Below are 13,956 nucleotides of genomic sequence, written 5' to 3'. Positions count from 1 at the left end.
ATTTTATCTAATTCGGTCAATTCTGAGAAAAGTTATTAGCGAAACAAATTCTCTACAGTACAACCCCCACAAACTGCAGCAACAAGTTCGCTCTTCTTCTTCCTCTTTTTGCTGCTGCTATGGGCGCATATAACTCAGTGACGGAAGTTTACCTGGGTACAGGGTATTACACTGTCGGGCTTGCTCGACTGTAGCTTTCTCTCTTGTTTTAATTTTTATATTTAGGAATACGAGATCAAAATAGCTATGATATTGCATAGCCATATAATGAGAGTGCTGGTATCAGTCACGTTTTTGAAGGATTTTATAATCAGACATATCCCCGTGCAACATCTATCATTAAAATTAGTCAGTTATCAGCTCTGCTTTGAGGAACATTTATGGATATTTTGTTTACTATTCAAACATTTTATATAACGAATTAAAAGGTAACAAATATTTCGCTTTCATCCCAAATGGAAACCTCCCTCTGTAGAGTAATTAAACTTCGATATGTGCAATAATATTTGTAGTTTGTATTTTTTCTTGTTTTAGCCGCTTTCGTCGTTGTTATTGTTGTTGTTGCTGCTGTTGCTGTTGTTGTGGGCGTGCGTGTGTGGCTTTGCTTGCAACAATAAAACTTATTTATGTCTCTGGCCATATTTGTGGCGCTATTCGGGACTGATTTGACAGTGCGAGTATACAAGTAGTATGCCGTTGTGGTGCCGTTTTACTGTTAGAGCTGGTTCAGATTTCCAGGCGCCAATCCGAATGCTTTGGGCCGGCCAATTGGCCCGTTTCAGCGGCTGTCTATTGTTTGGCCGCGCCAAAAGGTTTACGACCTGTTAATGTCCAACTAACCAAACTGCGACAACCATTTTGGCTGCTGTGGCTGCTCCCACAACCGCAACCACAGCGACAGCCACAGCCACAGCCACAGCCGCAACCACCGACACCTCCAATGCCGCCACCGTTGATACGCAATTTGCTTTATATGTATATGGTTAAATATATTTATTATTCATGTTATGTTTTTATGGCCAATCACTAGGCGGCAAATGGACAAAAATGAATTATAACTAATATGAAATTTTGCATTTATGTAGGATAGCATTGTTGTTAGAAGCATTCAAAAAGTTGATGTACTCCAACATAAAGGCAATATAAATAATTTGTAAAACTGGAATTTTTAAGGATAAGTCAACTGGGGTTTGGTAGAATTAGTTGCTGGTGTGATTTTCCAAACGTATTATTTACAAGGACTATTGTTTGTCAGCTAATGGATAGTTCTGGGTAATAGCTGAACTCTTTGTGATTTGAAATCATCATAAAAATAAATACACAACTAAGAGAAACATTCATTTAATTAAATGGTACTATTTCTTTTTTTCAATCGAAAAGATGAAAAATGCAAAGCGCCATCATAATATCAATTTTTAATGCAAACGGATCAACTATAATAATGATATGAAACCCCAGTTAATCGTAAGAAATCCCTTTTAATAATACAATTAAATAGATTGTTTCATGGTGCTTCAAAACGACTGCATGAGGAAGCATATATTATGAATCAACTTATCCCTTGACTTATACAATGTAAAATAATAGTAACTGTCTTTATCTTTTATTCTAGTACTGACTTATTTGCCATTTTTTTCTATTACCATTTAATACTGAAATTCCACTATACTCATATCCAATTTTTCTATAAAGCTAGCAATATTTTGTATATATATTTTTTTTTTGGCAAGTACATCACAATAAATTAAAAACAAATAGTAATACTGAATCGAAGTCTTTATTCTCAAATGAGGTGTTTTTATTTTCCAAACTGGCAATAAAAAGCTAGTTTCGATAACCCTAGAGCTGGGGTGAACAAACAAATTTTATTGCAGAATAATGCTTCGTCACAAATAAATGTAGTTGTCGTAGAATGAAGAAAAGAAACATAAACATCGAACACTTATACTTTTATGACTAAACTTTTGAAATACACGTATAAATCATAAACTTTATGAGCTCGGACAGTAGTGATGAAGATTTGTTGTTGCTGCATTAGAGACGCTTAGATTGGCATGAAGGCGAGTTTCTCTATTGAGGAACAGATAATGGTGCGAGTATAGGGGCGACATTAGATGGATAGACCCACAGAGTCTGGCCAATCCACAGCCAGCCCACATGTGTGCACGTGCAGTTAATTTATTTCAATAAAAACATAATTTTCAGTCTATTACGGAACACAAACACACACACATACATACATATAATACAGATCCAATTAAGTTAGCCATGCATTCAATTCTTTTTGTGGGAAGTAGGAAGGCGGCTCTGACGGCGTTAATCGCATTGAAAATTGGACGCGCCGACCGATCATTCTACGAGCGAACGCTCCAATACATTTATGAGGGCTCAGCATATTTAAATTGGTCGATAATAAATCTCGAATTACGTTATGCATATGAATGTGGCTGGCGGCTTGTATTAAATTTCGTAAAGTGTTAAAACGAGACACCGAAGAACAACAGCAACTGAAAACTGAAGAGTGAAAACAGAAAACCCCAATGCCCAAAACCCAAATCAATGCAACCGAATGCGCTATAAAACTGTCACAGACATAAAACATAAAGCCGAGGGGCTCGAATCAGAATCAGAATTGGAGTTTGCAGTTCAGACTGCACTTGAGGTTGAAGTTAGAGTTGGACAGAACACGTTTGGGTCACAGCCAATGGCCATTGGGCTCTTTCTTTCATTGGAAAGTTCTGCGCCTGGGAACCCATCGAGTGTAATACGATATTGCCCAGAGACTCCGATTTGGTCGACAAACATGACACTCAATAATTTTTGTTCCAACACGACCACAACGACGACGACGACGACGACGACGACGACTTGAAGGCAAACACAAGTGTGCGTGCGATTTTGTGGAGGCACTTGTTGATTTTAAAAAGCAGCGACGCCAGCGTCAACGTTGTCGGCTATTACCATGAATTACATTTCTTATCAACGGCTTTCGCTCGCCACTCGCCTCTTGAAATATGACGTCCCATTTCATGCATTTCCTGTGTCTCTGCCCCCCTGCCCCTGCCCCTGCCCATGCCCCTGCCACTGACTCGGACTCGGACGCCGATTCGGTCCCAGTCGAGTTCTCAGTGCGTTAAAGAACCATGAAGAGCTCTATAAAGAAATGTCTGTTTGCTTTCCTCACGCGTCGCACTTGTGTTTGCCAGACGGATCGAGGTACCTTGTTTCGGGACACGGACGACGACTGCACTGAGACAATTTTAATAGTTCGAGAAAAGTACGAGTTGAAGCGAGCAAAGTGGTGGTTTAGCAAATTTAGCAAACATTCCATGATGTAATTCTTACTTCACTCAAAACGAACAAGAGCTAAAGCTGTTATCTAGTTCCTATAAATAATAGCCAATAAGAATGTCAAACTTTCCATCAAATGAAATGCATTTGTGTGCAAATAGTTTTGCTTGTCTGACCATCTATTAAGTCCGCAAATACCGAGGGTGTTTTCTCACGAGTTATCACATAAGTTTTCCTGCGTTTTTGTGTTTGTCTCCTAGGAGTTTAGAGAGGGAAGCGGGGCCTTATATATGTTCCTGTTCCGATTAGATGTCATCGCGTGGAATTTATTCATGACAATTTTATCGGATTCTTTTTCTGATTTTTCATTTATAAAATACGGTTTCAGTTCACTACTGATATATCTATATTTATTACTAGAACTGTTTTTCGAGGTGAAAAGCATATGAGCGTGTACTTAATTTGCATTAATAAATAAAACTTCACATATTACCCAAATATACTATAATTCAATCTTTCATTCAAGGCGCTTCAAAGTTTTTAACCTAAAAATTAATGCTTATTTTGGATCACGGAACTATTATATTTTAGTATAATTTCCTGAGCAAAAAAACTTGCTTTCAATAGTTTTTGAAACAACATATATTTTTTCTGCAAGTGTAATAGCGAGTGCCGCGTACGTGAAACCAAGACTGACTTTGTACTTGTACTTTGGGCCCGAGTTTCGGGTCTTATTTATCGGCCCACGATGACCTAATGTACGCAAATATTTGATCCCATTTGTGACACAACCAATACATAATCGTACTACTCGTATATACTTATATGTAAGTGCTCAAGTGATCGCTGGTAGCGCATAAGAAGGCGCCCCCTGATTCTGATAAGCGTGTGCGATTACATATTTGTGAGGCGATCGGCCTCGGCATGAACTGCCCTGAACTGTATGCCTCCTATACTAAAGAATTTTAGGATTAAGTATTACATGACATGTCGCTGATAGCATTTAATGAGAAATTGGAAAATAAGTACGAGCACATACATGTAGTAAATGGTGTTGTGATAAGGGAATTTCTTTAAATGTTGCATAAGGTCGTGGGACTATCTAAGCTGGTAGCTATAAAGAAGTTTTCATTGTTGCTGGCCCGGAATCCCCTTAAAGAAAAAAAAAAGAACAGGTTCAATGAACCGCCTACGCAGCATAATAAGCGTGATATGCGTGATATGTAAATGCAGACAACAACAACAACAACAACAACAAAAGCAACAACCGATCAAAATCACAGAACAATGAAATTCCTGGAATTCGATCAAGGGTAACGAGGCATATAATAAATGAATGTTCCTGTGGCTGTGCCTGTGCCTGTGCCTACCACCACAAGGAATGCCAACAAATCGACAAGTGTTTGCATTTAAATTGAAATAATTAAATGCCAGCAAGAAGCAGGAGCAGCAAAAGAAATAATAATAATAAAAAAAAAGAAACGGCGAGGAAAAAAGATAAACATGATGTGTGTGTCCCCTGCCTGAAAACCTCAACGCCGCATGCAGTCCCTGGCCAGGAAAGTGGCCTCAAGGTCCGTCCAAGCCCATGCACTTGCTGCACGTCCCGGCCCAGCGACGATGCGAGAAAGAAATATATTTATGCCCTTTCTTGAAATTCCTCAATATAAAATCAAAACTCATTAATATGCTGCATTGGTCGGGCCGTCTCAGCTTACGCTGTCGACGTCCTCTGATAAAAACATGATGGGGATGAGAATGAGGATGACGCTGACGATGATGATGAAGATGATGAGGGCTTGAATATACATGGGCTTGGGCATTATGTGCGGTTTGTTTGGCAGTCAGCCGATTAATACGCCTCATGCATGCCACGCCCAGCACGACAGCCGATCGTCGCAGCCTGAGGCTCATTTGTCCTTTGCTGTGCATTTTTCCTAAATGAGCCACGAAAATTAACAAATCTTTGGCTCATTAATTTGAACACTTGTTCGAAAAGGGCGTACATTTGTCTGGCATATTGAGTCGCCAGAGTCGCGCAATTTGTCATTAAAAAGGAAGGAACGTTTGCGTTTCCCTCAATCTCGTACCTGATCTCGGCAACTTGACGCTTATTAAAGCCAAACAAAAACAAGCCGTGAGTAATGTGAGACCCCTGCCCCGTCCTGCCCTGCCCGGCGACAATCGTAGGATGTGCAACGCAACGCATTGCTGCTTCTGCTTCCACTTCGGTCAAAATCAAACGTCATATTTCCAGGAATGTCAACAGAGATACGAGTATTGCACACGTGCAACAGAACCGAACCGAACTGAACAGATCTGAACAGAACTGAACAGACCAGCAGCCGCACAAATGTTCCTCAAGTGGAGGTCGCACACACACATCGACCGAGTGAGCGGAAGAGATAATGCACTGAGGGAAAGGGAAAAGAGTTCTAAGAATAAGGCAGCAAGTCTAAAAAATTAGTACTCCACTAGAGAACCCCTCCTCTATATTTCTACAGTCGGTCTAACGCTGTTATACATTTATGATAAAAATATTTTGTCGAATTTTTCAAATCTTCTGAGTCCCTATGCAAGCCTTCTTGAATCAAGAACGTAATTAAGTACACGATTCCGAAAATTCGATGAGATATAATTATAAATAATATATAAATGTATATATAAATATTCATCCTATTGATCTTTAATAATACAAAAATATGTTTTTCTTGGAAATGTTTTTATACTGAATAATTTTGAATAAATATAGAAACTGAATTTTGAAGAGAAATATGAATTATCATTGCGTCATTGAATACAAGCTATTTAATGATATATTTAACATATTTGCTCTGGGTGGCTATATTATTTCTAATTGTGTTCCATCGCTTTATTATTTATCAAAAATATTTCCACATACTCATTAATATTATTAATTAATGTATAGATTTTTCTTTTCGTTTTCAAATTGAACAAATTCGTAAGCTCCCAAAAAAATCAGACATACTATTATACACGTACCTTCATTATACAGGGTACACATTTCATGTTCAAATTCAATTGGACAACACTTTTTTCCCCATTAAAGGGTTGAATTTTCCCAATTGTTTGCTCAAATTTCTCGCAAGATTATTGTTGATCACTAATTGGTAATTAACAACAAGTTGTAAAGAGTCAATGGGTGTTTTTATTGAACCGCCTTCAAATAACTTCATTAAAGTGTGTTCGTCCGGCAATTGTTTCTGAACTCACCTAATGTTTTCTTCAAGTGCAAGACTAGGTGGTACCTGCTTTAGGTTCACACCGAACCTACCAACAAGCAGGACAACGTGGCGCGATAAAAATTATCAACGGCATATACATAGACGCACACGTACACGCACACACACATCCCCATAGAAAGAGCCACACTCTGAGAACTAGATGGTTAATTGCCTAATGGCTGCCTCTGCCGCTCAGCTCCGCTCCCCTCCCTGGCTGGTTGGCTGGCTGGCCTGGGAACAAGTGCCTCCTCGGAGTCGGGCGAAAATTGCCGTCAACTAATCGTCGTCGCTTGGCCAGCACATGTGGTACGCACGCTCAGCACATCAAGGCTATCTATCTATCTTTCTATCTATATTTATAGTATGTGTGTATGGATGTTTGCGCCGCATGCTGCGCTTGCTCCGATAAGATAAAGAAGAGAGCGCGGTTGGTCCGACTGGCCCGTTCTCGGGCTCCGGTCCGTTCTTGAGACAAATGTTTGTTTGCCAGCATTTTTCTTATCTGCGACATGTTTGCTGCGCCCGATGATAAGATGAAAAGTCGAAAAAGAAATGATGGGCCACGCATTTAAATGGAGACGAAATCGACCACGCCCCCAATATGTTAATAGCGACTTGATTGCAACTCTCTTTTCACCACGCACCTGTGACAATTTTGCGCCTGCCAATGCCTGAAATATGCAAATTTATGTGCAATTCGAAAAGGCCCCGGGGGCGAGCAAAACGAGTCCACGCATCAGACATCAGACCCCGAACCCGGACCGAGACCCAGACCCAGACCCAGTCTCCAGCAATTTCCATTTTGGGTGAAATTGCGAGCGGCTGCCCAAATAAATTACGCACATGATTAATAAAGAAGAAGAATGCAGAGGAAGGCCGAGAGGCCTTCAATTTTAGCCAAAATATTTTTATCGCTGCCATCGCTTTGCTGCGCATGCGCAGAGCTGCTCGCTTTGGCCGCTTTGGTTGGTGGCTACCGCGCATTCTCATAAATTAAAAGCCACGTTATTTGAATTCCCGAGCATATTGCAGGAGCCAAGTCCCAGCCAAGTGCTTGGCGCTTTTGTCAAATGAATTTTGCAGCTGCCGGCTGCCGGATAGTTTCAGGAGCTGTTCGCCGGCAGGAAGACACTGATTTGGATACTGTAATTCGTATTTGTCCCTTTCGCGTCTTTGGCAATTTTTCCACGCTGCTCAATTATTGTGTTTCGTGTTTGCATGCTTCTTGGGCTTCTGTCTCATTCTCCTTCTTGTTGTTGCTGCTGTTGCTGTTGCAGTTGCAGTTTTGGTTGTTGTTGTTGTTGCTGCTGTTGCTCACCAGATTTCCTGTCAAGAACACTTTTCGGCGCGGCCACGATGCAGACTCACAGTAGCCAATGGGTTACGTTTAGTTAGCCCGTTGGCGGCAATGTCTGCCCATGTGGAGGGTTTTCGGCACAGCCCGGGCTATTGTGGCTTTCAAATCTCCTAAATAGTTACTCCAAGCTCTACAGATTGTGGAAGTGGCAAGCTATATGGCTAGAACATGAGTTGATCAAGCCTATTTGAGAACGCTAGTACCATATCTTTTAAATAATAGTTAGAATATCCAATAAATAATCCACCTTTAATAAGTAGTATATGAAAAGACAGTATTCTAGGCAACTAGTTATATAACTAACGGGATTTTTTTATATTAAATCGATAAGGCTTACAATTCTATGTATAGAAAATGTTTAATATATTCAAAATAATTAACTAGTATTGTTTAAAGGAAAAATTGTTTTTAGTAATAATTGTGTATAAGTGTCTAGTTAATAGAAAAGATACTATATATATACTTGCCTTGACTTTAAGGGATCTAATATCACAAAAATACTAGTCAAAAAATTATTCTTAATATTAATAGTCTTCTTTGTTAATGTTCGTAATTGTTATTGCACAAACTATTTCGTTAAATTGGCATTCCATATTGAAGATATGATGTTTATTAAAAAGCGACGGACTGAAGCTTTCAAATTTCTATTAAATGAATAAGAAAACCTCATTAAATCGAGGCATCATACTATAAATAATAATAATAATAATTATATGCTATTCACTGCTTTTTCTTTGTTATAATAAAATTAATAAAAAAAAATCACTTACCACAGCACTAGTATGAACGTCTGAATGCGAAAATAATTTAATCCTTTTATCTGAATTTAATGAGGACGTCTTTAAATTTGATTTTCCATTTTTGCAGTAACCTGTAAAATAGACAATTTCAGGAAACTTTTAATTGTTTTTACCATTTAATTTATTAGAATTAATTATGATTATTTAATTATTAGAATCGAGACTTTATTAAGCTCTACCTAAATATGTCATAAGAATACCTCCTACTTATTACAAATATTTATGGTATATTTTTGTTAATATGTGAATAAGACCAGCAGTATTTGTCAGCTGCTACATGGCCCCTCAAATGTTTTCGTCAGGAAGACAAGCTTCCTCTGCACCTTCCCCACCGATTTCAAACGATGTCCCAGACACCTCCGAGGTGTCCTCCATTGAGTACAGCCCAACTATTACGCAGGGCCCCAAACTACATACCGACCAAACGAAGCATTGGGTCGTTGCTGAACTGAAAGACAAGAGTTTGATCTTTAAGTGGCCGGCCGAATGCGCTCCTCGACACCCCAAACCACTGCCCTGAGGGTAGGTTGGTAGGTAGGGTACACAGCCCCAGCCAGAGTCGACCAACACGTGCATCAGACATCAGACGTCAGACCAAATGCAGCACGAACGAATGGACCACGGCAGCAACAAAAACAACAACAACAACAGCATTCGTTGCAATTGTAAATTACGGCCTTTGCAACATTTTTGCGCATTTAGTCGCGCTTCGAGTGTTGCAGTCACAGCTGCTGACTGCGGCACTGTTGCGCCTGCGCGGCTTTAAGGCTGTGAGGCTGTGAGGCTGCGAGGCTGCCCGCAATTACAATTCACTTTGCGCCAACATTGAAATTCTCGTGTTTTGAGCGAAATAGCCAGGACGAAATCGGCCGTCTGTCTGTCTGACTGACTGTCTGTTTGACTGCCTCGCCATTTAATTTGCAGCTTGAAATTTATTTTTTTCGGCTCGATCTTTTTGCGCCAACTTAGTGGGCCGTCAGTTGGAGTCGGAGTCGCGCTCGTTGCCGGTACTTAAGTGTAATTACCCGTCCATGGCGATGGCGATTTCGACGACGACGGCGACCTCTTTTAGCCGCTTCGTGAACTTTTATTGTCTGCGTTGGGCTCGGACCTGGCCAAGAGCTCTGTAAATTGGCGCTTGCGTGCCATGTTACAGCTTGTTTGACTCCACGATGCTGGTGTCGTTGTCGTTTTCGCTGTCGCAGTCAGCCGCGGGCGTGATCCGTGTAACTGAGCCCTCCTTTATCTTGCCCGATTCAGATTCAGATTTGGCTTTAGCTTAGGCTTAAGCGCAGGCTTTCCTTTTTGGCGCAGTCAGGCTCAATGAGTTCTTGTGTGAGAAATCGCACACCACATAAAGTGCAATGCGAAATTGGCTGGCAAGTTAAGCGCATTGTTTAAAGGGGTGTTTTATTTATTTGTGGTGAAATTTTTAATGACCTGACTGGGAACTTGAAACACAACTGGTAACAAGCGCTTAAGCGGCGGCCAGATCGCCGCCTAATTTGATTTGCCTTTAATGCTGAATGACGGCATTGGGCATTACCTACATTGGGTGTTTCTTGTTTTGCTTTTTCTCTCTCCCTTTGTTGATTCCGAGTCTGCCATATGGTCTGACCTTAATGACAGACGATCTTACGCACAGCAATGACAACAGTAGCAATTGGAGGCTATCAAGGCCAACCACTTGATGTTTCCACTGGCATTCAGTTGTTCAAAGTTGGTTCGCACGATAGTCGTATCAAAAGTTGTACCGTCGAGTCATAGCCCAGACAATAATCGGGGGTTACATTCACAAAAAATTAACCTTAAAACGATTTACCCAATTTGCGATATTTCGAAGCATTTCACTGCTGTTTTTCTGTTTATTCAAGACTGCTCCTTTCCTTGCAATTACGACAAATTGGAAGCTTTAGCGGAAACATATATCGCTAAGAAAAATAGTTGTAGTACATACTTATTCAAATTAAAACGAAAATCAAATATCTGTGAGTGGTGTTCGGGCAACTTCAGTCCTCGTAGTTATGAATTGATGTAAAACTGTCAGACTGTCAGAGTAAGTTATGTTTACAGACCTACTTATAGACCAAACTTCAATTTCAATTGTTTAAAGTATTGCTAAAATGTTTTTCTAAAAGCAAGACACATATTTTCAAAAAAAAAAAAATTATCTGTACTTTTCACAGTCCGAGCTTAAGCATCGTTTTCTAAAGTGTGGCTCCAAACTTCATTTAAATGATTAAAGAAAGTTTAAAATAACTTAATTAGTGTTTCCTACAACAGTTCCGAACACTGTTTCGGACTTTTCAAAGCACTTTTCAAACACAAAACTATTATGCTGCACACCTTCTTTCCAAATACAAAATGTTAGCATCATAACTAACAGAATTTAAAAAAATAATAATAATAAATATTTTACATATTTAAGAATATTTCAAAGGCATTGAAAAATTATGATGTTAGGAAATATATTAAATAACTGCTCTAGAAACCCCATCAGTTAATAAAAAATGGCTTCAAATATTTCTAATTACGGAAGATATGGGAAGGCGGGGAAAGAAATTGCAGCTAACTCTATATTTGTTTACAAATAAGCCATGGAAAGTAAATTCCATGAAATGGTTTGTTGCCATAGAAAAGTACTTATGCTTTTCTATAAAAAAGGTGCTTTGGAGGGATGACGAACTTAATTGGTTTTTTATTTATATTTTTTGTATTATATTATTAAAGCCTTAATAAACTTAATTGTGAACTCGATTTGTCTGCAGATAATTTGTCTGTCTGACCGTTGCTTTATACATACTTGTTAAATGTGAATATTCGGCTACTTCCTCAACCGTGCGAATGTCTTGCTGGAGCAGCTTAATTTTCGGCTATTGGGCAGTTAAAATCCAGAAGCCAAACGTGGCTAGTTGGTAGCTGCTACTGTCTGCCCTGCTGGCGCAGCATCTGAGCAACTGTCTGACTTACCGCGGGTCTGTCTGCCAACTATGTCAGAGCTTGAAGCGTAATTAGGCTACTTGGTGTGGAGGATTCAGTGACCAGCTGCTCCAACTCGAGCTTCAGCTTCGGCTTAGCTTGAAAATATAGCGCAGCTGTGGCGCGAAAATTGTTAACACATTGCTGTCACTGCGCCTGCCACTGGGCTATGCAGCATGATATGGATGTGGATGTGGATGTAAATGCGACTGCAACTGCAACTGTGGCTGCGAATGTGGATGCGGATGCGCCACTCTTGCAACCTCAGACTGCAGCTTCGCAACTGCCAGACGCTTATCGCTGTTGACGTGCAGCAGTTTAATTGAAATTCGTTTCAAATGGGGCCCGAGAAGTTGGCATAGTTTGTGACTTCAGACGTGGTATTGCAGCTGCTGGTTGGCTGGCTGGCTGGCTGGTAGGCTGGCAGTCGGAAAATCAAGCGCACCCGCACCTAGACTGGATAATTGCAGTGTCTGCAGTTGCAGTTGCAGTTTCAGTTGCTGCCTCAATTGTTGCTGCAGTTGTTGCTACAATTGGCGTTCGCGTAAAAATGCTAATTAAAGTCGTTCGCTGGTTCGCCTGCTCGCCACCATTGCAAAGGGTCGACGGCTGTGGCATTTCAGACATTCGTGTCGCTCCATGGATAAAAGAAACAAAAAAAAATAAAATAAAATCAAAAAGATTAACGAGCAGAAAGAAATCGCAGCGTGAAGAAATGAACGACGTTGCCAGTGTACGATGGTTCCAAAGTAGTTAACTGTTTGCCAAAAATTTTCAACATTTTTATATGAAAAGGAAGAAATGGAAAAAGTTGCATAACCTTTGACTTTTTAAGACTTTTTGATCCACACAGATAATAGCTGTCATAGAATTGCCAAAGAAAGTTAATCCTGCTATTCTATTAAACGTTTTAATGGCAACAAATGTTAAAAAGTAAAATTATTAACTAATAATTTTAAACTTTTTTTATTTCATTTATATTAGTCGCTTTGTTATGCGAATGAAAGGACATGCCTCTAGATTTTAAATATTCAACATATTTATAACAAAATAAGTTCACTACTCCTTCAACAAAAAAATCCCCCGTTTCAAATAATTGTAATAATACGAATAATAATATATGCAGATTTAACAAGAAAAGCTCCCAATGTGAATAGAAATTGTATTCAGAATAAGTTAATTAAAGCTTTTAAAAATATTTGATACTACTTCACAGGCATGGCATATTCTTAATTTAAAATATTTAGTTTCATTAATCCATAAACAATTTAGATGGATGGAGATTTTGGACATACGAGTATACATTCATAATTACAATGAATGCCAATTACAGATTTAAAGCTAAAAATATTGGCTTTGGCACCATGGTGTAGAGGGACCAGGAGTAGTTGAAGGAAAAATGCAAATTGTTCGTTGATGAATTAACAAAAGCGAAAATCGTGACTTATGTTTTTGGCAGCTGCTTGTCGCAACTGTGTGCGCCAACGCCACCGCCACCTCCACCTCCACCGCCATCGCTAACAACAACTGAACTGAGCAGCAAACTGTCCAGCAATTGTTGTAGCTGCTGCTGCTGCTTATTGGCCGCTTTCCTTGGCAGCCTAGTTTGCTTTTGTGTGTAATTGTTGTTGTTGCTGTTGTTGCGTGCTAATCAATGACGCAGCTTTTTGGACGCTTTTTGTGTCGAACACCTGCAATTTATTGTGGCTGTGACTGCGACTGCGCAGCTGGCGTTCGGACTGATATGTACATGTATGTAACTAAATGACAGACATACATATGTACATGTATGTATGTATATGTATAAGTAATTGTTGCTGCACAACTTCCGCAAGATGAAGCTCATTGAGCTTATTAAGACAGTAATTTTCGATCTGTCTGTCTGTTCTGCCTGTTTATGATGGTTGCGGCCAAGGCAACATGTTGCCATGCTGTTATGTTGCTGGGCTTTGCAACATTTTAGTTGCCAGCAACTTATGCTCCCGCACGTTTTTCGCGTTGAACTTCACTGAACCTCAAGTTGAAGTTTCTTGTTGTTGTTGTTGCTGTTGTTACTGTTGTTGCTGCTCCAAAACCTTTACTTTTGTTGTCGTTATTGTTGTTGTTGCTGTAGTTTTTTCTAGTCGTGATTTGAAGTTTCGTGCAACTTACTCCTCCTCGTCGCCTGAACTTTTGTGGAGTCATTTAATTTTGTTTCATGTAAACGCAAAGCAACGAGAGTTGAGTTTTGAGCCGCCGGCAAGCATTTTAATGTGGCTGTCTGGCTCTTTTTTTCCATCGTTTT

General features: G+C 39.7%; 1 long non-coding RNA gene across 1 annotated transcript in view; it reads right to left on the bottom strand.

Moving 5' to 3' along the window:
- LOC115622891 overlaps positions 1-13,956 on the bottom strand; it is a 120,976-nt gene that overhangs the window by 18,871 nt on the left and 88,149 nt on the right. Inside the window, exon 3 of the long non-coding RNA XR_003995362.1 lies at positions 8,664-8,764. This is a non-coding gene — a long non-coding RNA (uncharacterized LOC115622891). The remainder of the gene's footprint in view (positions 1-8,663; positions 8,765-13,956) is intronic.

Source organism: Scaptodrosophila lebanonensis, unplaced genomic scaffold, assembly GCF_003285725.1.
Source record: "Scaptodrosophila lebanonensis strain 11010-0011.00,11010-0021.00 unplaced genomic scaffold, SlebRS2 tig00000043-arrow-pilon, whole genome shotgun sequence".
Taxonomy (NCBI): Eukaryota; Metazoa; Arthropoda; class Insecta; order Diptera; family Drosophilidae; genus Scaptodrosophila; species Scaptodrosophila lebanonensis.
Note: the sequence above shows the minus strand (reverse complement) of the source record. Positions and strands in the feature narration are given on the sequence as shown.